The sequence below is a fragment of the Pan paniscus genome, chromosome 3 (assembly GCF_029289425.2).
Source record: "Pan paniscus chromosome 3, NHGRI_mPanPan1-v2.0_pri, whole genome shotgun sequence".
In the NCBI taxonomy this organism is placed as follows: Eukaryota; Metazoa; Chordata; class Mammalia; order Primates; family Hominidae; genus Pan; species Pan paniscus.
In genome coordinates, this window is record NC_073252.2 from 133,175,444 (window position 1) to 133,185,591 (window position 10,148).

Sequence of the window (10,148 nt, forward strand, 5' to 3'; positions counted from 1 at the left end):
TTTAAATCTAAATCTCTTTAGATTTACTCCTTGAAGGAATCTTATGACTCATAGTAAGTGATACAAAGAATGGTAGGATTATAGTCCTAATTTATGTTCAGTTGTGAGTCTTTTATCTTAGTTGTTTTAAGAAAATCATTGGACATTGGGCACACAGTCCTGCTTGAAATGCATTCATATCCCCTTGGGAAAGGGCTTCTATTGCTTTTTAAGGATGTGACAATTAATTTTCCATGGCTCTCTTCATATTCATGATATGAGTAAGTGTTTCTGTAGAAATGATTTTGTTGTTTATGTTTTTGTTTCCCCTTAAGGGAGGGGCATATCCATTAAGCTGCTTTATTCATAAGGCTATACTTTCATTTTAAACTATATTTTTAAAAACATGTTTCCTTTCTAATGTCTCTTAATATTGTGCAGCCAAATGCTAAAATTCATGCAGCGAAACAATCTGCCAGCCTATCTTTTGTTTACGTACTAGAATTGCAATTTCTGGTTTGAAACCATTGATGCAGTATTAGAAAAGACCATAAAGACATCTGGATTACAGGCTATCCCTGAAGATTGTCTCAAGGTTATTATTAATGCTAGGGATTTTCCCTTTTGTCACTTGCAAGAATGAATTAATGTTCAATTTAATTTCAGCAGGAAAAACATGCAGTTTTTAAAACTTGTTCTATCTAACATGCTGAGATATATTAATTCAGTAAAGTTTACTTCATTTTCTTCAAATGATATGCACGTATTCCCCCCAAAATTCATTTGTTGGAAAAGTGATCCCCAATGCAACAGTGTGGGAGGTGGGGACTAATGGCACAAAGTAAAATGGTACCTGCACTATTAAGCAACTAGAAATAGAGGATTTAATTTTTTTAAACCTTGAGCACCATAAAGTACTCAGACAATTTTAGTAATAAATGCTTATATACCTTTCAGATTGTCTAAAAAAGAGACTAAAAATAGATTAAAAATATAGAGGCATGTAATATGCATACACTTCCCTTCTCCAGAGAATAATTATGTTAATAAGTTCCTCCATTACCAATTTTACAGGCAATGTTTTTTGGTTGTGATACAATTATACTAGAAGTCAATATTCTTTTAACAGTCAGAAAACATATTTCTATGAAAAATTGGAAATATTTTCTTAACTAATCATTTTAGCAAAGAGCAGAAACAAATTGTAAATTATGCTATGGTAATCAGAAAACATAAAAGAGAAAATCAGTACTAAAATTTTAAATTATCTATAAAGTAATGAAATAAAAAACATTTCATTGGAAAATATTGATATAAAAGATAGTGCTAAGACTGTTACTGGAGAAAAAAACAAATACTTAAATGTCTTCAATAATTTTAATAAACAATCAGAACAATCACTAGTAAGAGACAACAACCACACATTAAGTATTATTTTTTGGTAAAATTTAAACTAATGATTTTGGAAATAGTCAGCAATAACAAATGTCATTCATTCAGCAAATGTTCCTAGATTGCCTACTGCATGTCAGGAACTTTTCCAGGCCTTGAGAAACAGTTTTGAATCAGAGAAAAATTTTGACTTCTTGTTTACATTCTAGTGGAGAGGAGCAAGCAATTATGGAAAGTAAATATGAAAGATAATGCAGGAATGTAGACTTGCAATTAAAAAAAAAAGATGGTCAGTGAATATCTCAAGTACATCACCAAAAGTAAAATACATTGGGATAAAATCTGACTATTTGAAAAAGTCATGTAGCTAACTGGAGAAATTGCATTCCACCAATAAAAAATGTTTTAAAGAATAGCAAATATCACGGTAATTCATTAAAAATACTTTTAAAATGTTCATGTCCTTTCATTAAAAGTTTAAAATTTGAAAAACATGAGAAGATAAAATACATCACAATTAGGAAAAAGAAAAACTATATAATCTCTCATTATGAAAATACTAAAATGATTGTAAGAAGTCACATGATATTAATACTCTATGCATACGTATAACATTAAATTCAAAGTAGATGAATGATTTCTTAGAACAGTATAAATAACCTACAGTGATATAATAAAAATAGAATCTAAAGGGAACAATAAACAGAAGATATTGTAGTTAGTTTTCTCAATATTTTAAAAAGGCAAGAAGATGAGACGTTTAATACTTGTTTTTCCAAATTTGAAAGTAAAAACTTATAAAACAAGTATTTTAAAGAAGTTATTTAAAAATTGATTTGGTTTCACCTCAATAAAAATTAAATGTTTTATGAAGCTTGAGTAAATATAAACATTGTGAAACTGACATGGGAAAAAATAAATATATCAGTCAGGCAAATAAAAACACTAGAAAGATGAGATGATACTATCAATTTTATTTTTATTTTTTGGCCTGCATGTAGCAAAATTTAAAATGTACATCATCCTTTGTACCTCTAGGAATTTATTTCACTTATATCTTTCTCCAGTGGTATAAATACAGAATGTTCACTGAAGCATCCAAAAAAGATAAAAATACAAGCATTTGCTACAAAGACTTACATGAAAAGTTCATCTAAATGAAGGTCTGTGAAAAATATGCAACTTAAACATAGAAATATTTATAAAACCTATTCTTAGTGAGTACAGATTACTCATAAAAGTTATGGACACTAAATTAAATAGAAAAAAATTATATGTATGCATAAATTAACTATTAAAGTGCATTAAAATTCTGAAAGATTACACAAAATTTAGAGCATATCTTAGTGGAGGTGGAAGGTAAAAAACTTTCAAGTTCAATCTTTAAATTTTTCTGCAAAGTTTTTAGAAATTGTTAAATGAGAATTAATTACATGATTGAAAAAGATAATTAAAAATTAAAATTTAAAAGCATTAGGTTAATGCAAATAACTTAAAGGACAAAAATGTTTTAGAACAGCTTGCTTAATTCAATCTAGTAAAAAAAAATCTCATGCAAATTCTGTGTTTTAAACATCTTTTTGATAAAGGACATTGATGTATATAAAAGATAGTGGCATGAATCTTCCAACTTAAGTTAAATTTGATAAGAAAGCTCACTACTGTCTAAATGAGCAATATGAGAAATTAAATGATGGGCATGGCTCAGGAATAACTGCTTAGCATATGCTACCATTGCATAATAAAAATCATTTGTGCAGTAACACATGAAAGTGTTTCTAAGCCATTATGACAATATTTGAGTTTCAGAGATTATTGAAATATTTGGTTCTTATTTGTCTTTTGCATTCGCAAATGATTTTATTTTTATTTGATGTGAAAATATTATTATTAATGCAACAGTGGATTTTAAAGGATATTTTAATGCCTATGCAAGAGTGAGCATGTTAAAATTGATCATTATCAGATGAAACATCACACTTCACTAGCAGCAGTTTATTTTTTCAACTGTTTGTTGTTCCTGTGTTGTTCCCTAAATATACAAAATGAGATCAAAACACAAAAAGGCATCATAAAATGCCACTGGAAAATGGAAAGATAAGGTTTTTATAATGTATCACTAGTGCTCATTTGTTAAGGCAATTTCCCAGACTCCCAATGTATTTTAAATAATGTTGCAAAACAAATCTATGGTTCTTATTAAATAACCATGTAATTTAAAACAAAACATAGTGGACATGATAATAAAGGTATCACTTTTCATTCCAAATTGAACTTTATATTATATAATAATATAAACATTTTCACTTAAATCACATTCAAATTTAGAAAAAATTTTATCATTTGTTATTGTTTAATAACAAATGATAAAGATTCAGGTCTATTTGCTATAACAACAAAAGAAATTATAAACAAGATAATCATGGAAGACACAAATTTTATTTTTCTTTCTTTCTTCTATGACATGGACAAAAATAAGAACTCTATAATGGTAAGGGTGTATTCATGGCCTACCCAGTCTCCTAACTTGAAAGTCTGCCTTTTCTAGTATTCCCCAGATCCACTTGGTCAGTGATATCTTCAGTCAAAGGGAAGAAGATGTATTGAGGAAGGGAAATGTATACTCTTTCTCATTTAAGGCACAAAGGAGATTTTTTTCCCCACATTTCCATTTACAGAATGTGTTCACAGAGGTTAGCCAGAACATAGCTGAACAGCTAAACTAGAGGCTGGTAAATGTACCCTCTTGCTGGACTTTCAGGTAATCAGTTACTTTTCAGGATTTTTTATGGAAAATGGTAGAAGGGATATTGGGCCTAACTCATAGACTTTCAAAGTTTTTTGTAAAAAAAAGTTTCATATCATGCAAGAAAAATAACTGTGATACTGCAGGGATTATAATAAATATGTTAATTTAACAGAAGCTTAAGACAATAGAATTAGAATAGTTGTCAAAGTAGATTTAAGTAACGTGGATAAAATATACATAAAAACTAACTCCCTTTTACATCTTTCTATCTAGTTTTGCTTTTGTGTTTCATTTCTCAACTCTTCAATCTAAAACCTTTCAAAACTGTTCTGCTGAGATGAATAGGCAGACTACACTATTACAGGATTGTTAGCTTACAAGAAAAAAATCCTAGACTGTTAACTGTTTCTTTCTCCTATTATTCTCAAGAAAGATCTTACTTCTATAGATGAGTACTTCCATTTAGAAAATAACTTTTCTTTCCATGTTATTTGTTATGTAAATTTTTGTATAGCTATTCTATTCATTTATTTCTATGTCTAATATTCATATCAATGTCCAGAGTAATGACTTTAAAGAAAATATTTTTGAGTCTACAAACAACAAGAATCATCTTCCAGTAAACAGTATCTTCTATCTTCTCTTGGTATTGTATTGCTCTTCAGTTCCAGGAAAACTAAAGTCCACTGATTATCATCCAAAAAAATTAGTTAAGATAAGCAGAGAAATGTCAGTTTTATTGCTATTGGGTGAAAGTTTCCATAAAATAGAGATTTAAGTTAAATGGAATAATAATTTTTCTAAGATTTCTACTTTTTGTTGATTTCCATTTAAATATTCCTTAAATTATAGACAAAGGTATGTTAAAAGCATCAACCGTAATATTGAATTTGTCTATTTCTCTTTCCAGTATATTTTTATTTCCTGTGATTTGAATCTTTGCTCTCAGTTGCATACCCACAGAATTGTCACATCTTCTCAGTGAATTGTCCCTTTTATTATTATTATATGCCCCTCTTTGCAACTATTAATATTGTCTATCCTTATTATTTGAGTGTGCCATATTTGCAAATTTCCTGCTCACTAAAATTTATTTTTAACCCCAAAATCAATACTCAGAGATTTTCTCAGTCATTTGCAGACATGTCCAGAGCCACAAAATGACTGAGTTGCCCAACCCCCAGGTCCCCAGCTAAAATTAAAGAAGATGGCATTGCCTTCTTACTTCATCTCTCATGTAGAGTTCACCATTTGGTAGGAGCAGGGCCGTGTAAGGGAAGAAGCTCTGGATCTGGGGCCAGTTAGAGGGAGTGTGAATTCCAACTCAGGCAGACATTAGTGGGGTGGTCTCGGGCAAGTCCTTCAACATTTCTGAATCTGTTGTTCTTTTTTTATAACATTAAGAAATTAAAATCCACCATAATTTTTTTTAGGATTTAAGATTATAATCTGTGTTAAATGTGTGTGTGTGTGTGTGTGTGTGTATACTTACTCTTTGGAATCGTGGTTCAATATTCACTAATTCAGTGCTTGTGTGACTTTGTAGAACATAAATACTACAAGTAATGTGATTAATTGCACTTCTTTTTCTAATGTGTACTTATTATGATGCTAATATAGCTATTCCAGTTTTGTTTGAGTAGTGTTAGAATAGTATACAATTTTTTATCCTTTTTTTATACATATGTTAGATTAAAAGCAGTTTTCTGGTTGACAATTTATAGTTGATCTCCTTCTCTGCCTCTTCCTCCTCCACTACCTCATCTGCCTCCAATTCCTCCTCTGTCTTATTAAGTTCACCTTTGCAATCTTTGCCATTTAACTGTTTCAACCTTTTACATTTAATGCAATTGGTGGTATGGTTGACTTTAAGTCTACCATTTTGCTGTTTGCTTTCTCTTTGACAACTTCTATTTGTTTCTGTTTTCTTTCCTACCTTCATACCTCCTTTAGGTTTTTATTTAATACCTTGTATTATTTACTCTTGGCTAATTAGCTATATTTAAATTTTTTTTCTTTTTCTTTAATTTTCTTTTACAGGTCAATCTAAGGTTAACAATATTTATCTTATTACAGTATACTTTCCAACAATATTGCAGACTTTTTTACATAGCATTAACCACTTATGCAAATATTTTTCAGTTTGTCTCTGTCACCCGTTGTACTGTTGTATTAATACTTTTACTTCTGAATATGTTTTAAATAATAAAATATGTTGTTATTTTTGTTTTAAATAATCAATTATTTATTTATTTATTTATTTATTTATTTATTGAGACCAGATCTCATTGTGTTGCCCAGGCTGGAGTGCAGTGGTGCAGTCACAACTCACTGTAACCTCAAACTTCTGGGCTCAAGTGATCCTCCTGTCTTAGCCTCCTGAGTAGCTAGGACTAAAGATGTATGCCACTATGCCCAGCTAGTTTTTCTTTTAAGGGCCTTTTTTTTTTTTTTTTTTTTGTAGAGATGAGATCTAATTGTGTGGGCCAGGCTTGTCTTGAACTCTTGGCCTCAATTGATCATCTTGCCCCAACCTCCCAGAGTTCTGAGATTACAGGAGTGAGCCACTATGCCTGGCTCAATTATGTTTTAAAGGAAACTTGAAAAGGAGAAGAGGCCATATTTACTCACATATTTACTAATTCTGTTACTCTTCACTTCTATATGAGTGCTTAATTTCCACCTAGGGTCATTTTATTTCATTTTGAAAAAAATTGCTAAGTATTAATTTTAGTGTAAGTTATTTAGTAATGAATCTATAAGTGTTTGGTATTTATTTCTTTTCATTTTCTAAAAAACATTTTTTTCTGGCTGTACGATTTTAAATTGAAGAGGTGTACTCCTCTTCCTCAGCACTTTAAAGACATTTTTTTTTTTGTCTTTTGCCTTAGGTTCTTTCCAAAAAGAATTATTTGGTCATATTCATCTTTCATTTCTAGTATATAATGTGCCTTTTTTCCCTGTAATTTCTTTTTAGATTTTTCTCTTTTCCATGTATTTATAGTAATTTGATTGGGATTTAATTTGATTTTTATTCCTGAAATACAGAACAATTCATGAATTTATATCCTTCTTGTGTAGGGGCTATGCTAATCTTCTCTGTATCTTTCCAAATTTAGTATATGTGCTACTGAAGCAAGCACTTGATTTAATTTTCTTTTTATATTACCTGAGATTTAGTGGCCATTCTATTTTTTAAATTTAATTTCTCATTTTTAATTTTTATGTGTACATAGTAGGTGTATATATTTATGGGGTACATGTGATGGTTTTATGCAGGAATATAATGTGCAATAACCATATCAGAGAAATCGAGGTATTTACCACCCCAAGCATTTATTACTTCTTCATTACAAGAGCATTCCATTTTTGCTATTTTAGCTATTTAAAAATATATCATAAATTATTTTTGACTGTAGTCAACCTGTTGTGCTATCAAGTACTAGATCTTACTCATTCTAACTATGTTTTTGTACTCATCAACAATCCACACTTTTTCCCTCCCTCTCCACTAACCATTGCACTCTTTGATTGATTTCAATCAATTTGATTGATTTGACTTCATTGATTGATTTGCATATGTTAGATCATTCTTTCATTCCTGGGATGAATTCTACTTGGTCATGATGAATGATCATTTTAATATGTTGTTAAATTCAATTTGCTAGTGTTTTGTTTAGGAATTTTGCATCAATGTTCAGCTACTGGCCTGTAGTTTTGTTTTGTTCTTCTTATGTCTTTGTTTGATTTTTGATGTGAGTAATACTGTCCTCCTAAAATGAGTTTTGAAGTATTCCCTAATCTTATATATCTTGCAATAGTTTGAGTAGGATTGGTATTAGTTCTTCCTTAAATGTTTGATAAAATTCAGCAGTGAAACCATCAGATCTCGTTACTGGCAGCAAATCTATATCCATACAGATCTGCAGCAACTTCAATTATTTCTTCCTCAGAAGAAAGACTCAGAAGGAGAAACCAAAGCATGTTTTAGAGCAGGAGTGTAAGTTTATTAAAAAGTTGTAGAGCAGGAATAAAAGGAAGTAAAGTACCCTTGGAAGAGGGCCAAGTGGGCAACTTGAGAGATCAAGAGCACAGTTTGACCTTTTGACTTGGGGTTTTATACGTTGGCATACTTCCAAGATCCTGCATTACTTCTCTGGTTCTTCCCTTGGCGTGGGCTGTCTGCATGTTCAGTGGCCTGCTAGCACTTGTGCGGAGAGCATGTTCAGTGTGTTTGCTGGAGTTGTACACATGCTTACTTGAAGCGTTCTTCACTTACTGGTCTAGAATTCCTAGAGGAAGGTGATGATACCATTTAAACTCCATCACTTTGCCTCTTAATGATCATGCTTGAGCCCACTCGCCCAACTCCTAAGATCTTATTAGGAAGCTGCTGATCACCAGTTTCGGGTGTTTTCTCTCTACTGGGAGACTGCCCTTCCCTGGCGCTGCTTGTAAGCAATTATTATTTTAGAGAGAGAGTTAACAACTGCTGGACCATCATCTGATGGTCACCTGACATTTCTGGTGGTTGAGTGGGGAGCCCTCCTGCCCTGCTCATGCCTTACTAGCTACGTACTATAACAATCCAGGCTTTTCTTTGGTGGAAAACTTCTTACTAAATTTGATCTTGTTTTTTGTTTTTAGTCTCTTCAGGTTTTCAATTTCTTCATAGTTCAATCTTAGTAGATTGTATGTGTCTGATAATTTATCTATTTCTTCTAGGTTCTCCAATTTATTGGTACATAGTTGCTCATGGAAGTCTTTAATAATCCTTTGAATTTCTGCTATATCAGTTGTAACGTCTCCTTTTTCATCTTTGATTTATCTTTATAGGTCTTCTCCTTTTCTAATTAGTCTGGCTAAAGGTTTGTCATTTTTGTTTATATTTTCAAAAAAAACAAACATTTTTTGTCTTCTTTATCTTTTATTATTTTTTATTTCAATTTCATTTATTTCTGCACTTATTCTTACTATTTTCTTTTCCCAATTTTGAGTTTGGTTTGCTCTTGTTTTTCTACTTCTTTGAGATGCATTGTTGGATTGTTTGAAGTTTTTCTCTTTTTTTATGTAGGCACTTATTGCTATAAACTATCCACTTAATACTAGTTTTGCTATGTCCCATAGGTTTTGGCATATTGTGTTTTCATTTTCATTTTTTTCCAGAAATTTTTAAATTCCCTTTTTAATTTCTTCATTCACTCATTGATCATTCAAGATCATATTGTTTAATTTCTACATCGTTGTAGAGTTTCAAAAGTTTTTTCCTTACTGATTTCTAATTTTATTTCATTGCGTTCAGAGAAGATGCCTATTATGGTGTAAACTTTTTTCATTTCTAAAAAACTTGTTTTATGGCCTCACTTGTGGTCTATCCTTGAGAATGATCCATGGGCTAAGAGAAGAATGTGTATTTTGTAGCTGTTGGATGAAATTTTCTGTCAATATTTATTAGGACTATTTGATCTATGTTACAGATTAAGTCCAATGTTTCTTTGCCAATTTCCTGTCTGGATGAACTGCACAGTGCCTAAAATAGGATGTTGAGGTCTCCACTCATTATTGTATTTGGGTCTGTCTCTCACTTTAAATCGAATAATATTTGCTTTATATACCTTGGTGTTCCAGTTTTGGGAGAAGATATATTTATAACTGTGATATTCTCCTGCAGAATTATCTCCTTTATCATTACATAATGAACCTCTTTGTCTTTCTATACTTTATGTTTGAAGTATATTTTATCTTTTATAATATAGCTACTCCTGTTTTTTTTTTATTTCCATTTGCATGGATTATCTTTTTCCTTCCCTTTATTTTTACTCTGTGTATGTCTTTATGGGTGAAGTGAGTTTCTTGTAGACTTTTATCCATTCAACTACTCTATATCTTTTAAATGAAGAATTTAGTCCATTTACATTCAATGTTATTATTGATAAGTAAGGACCTACTGCTGCCATTTTGTTATTTGTTTTCTGGTCTTTTCTTCCTTCCATTCTTCCCCTTTTTCTGTCCTCCTTTGTGTAAGTCA

At 30.9% G+C, this 10,148-nt stretch overlaps 1 non-coding gene across 1 annotated transcript; it reads right to left on the bottom strand.

Annotated features, from left to right (window-relative positions):
• Positions 1 to 7,158: 7,158 nt before the first annotated feature.
• On the bottom strand, positions 7,159 to 7,263 carry LOC112439652 (U6 spliceosomal RNA). The gene has a single exon (XR_003027907.1). It is a non-coding gene; the product is annotated as a U6 spliceosomal RNA (small nuclear RNA).
• Between the last annotated feature and the right edge of the window lie 2,885 nt (positions 7,264 to 10,148).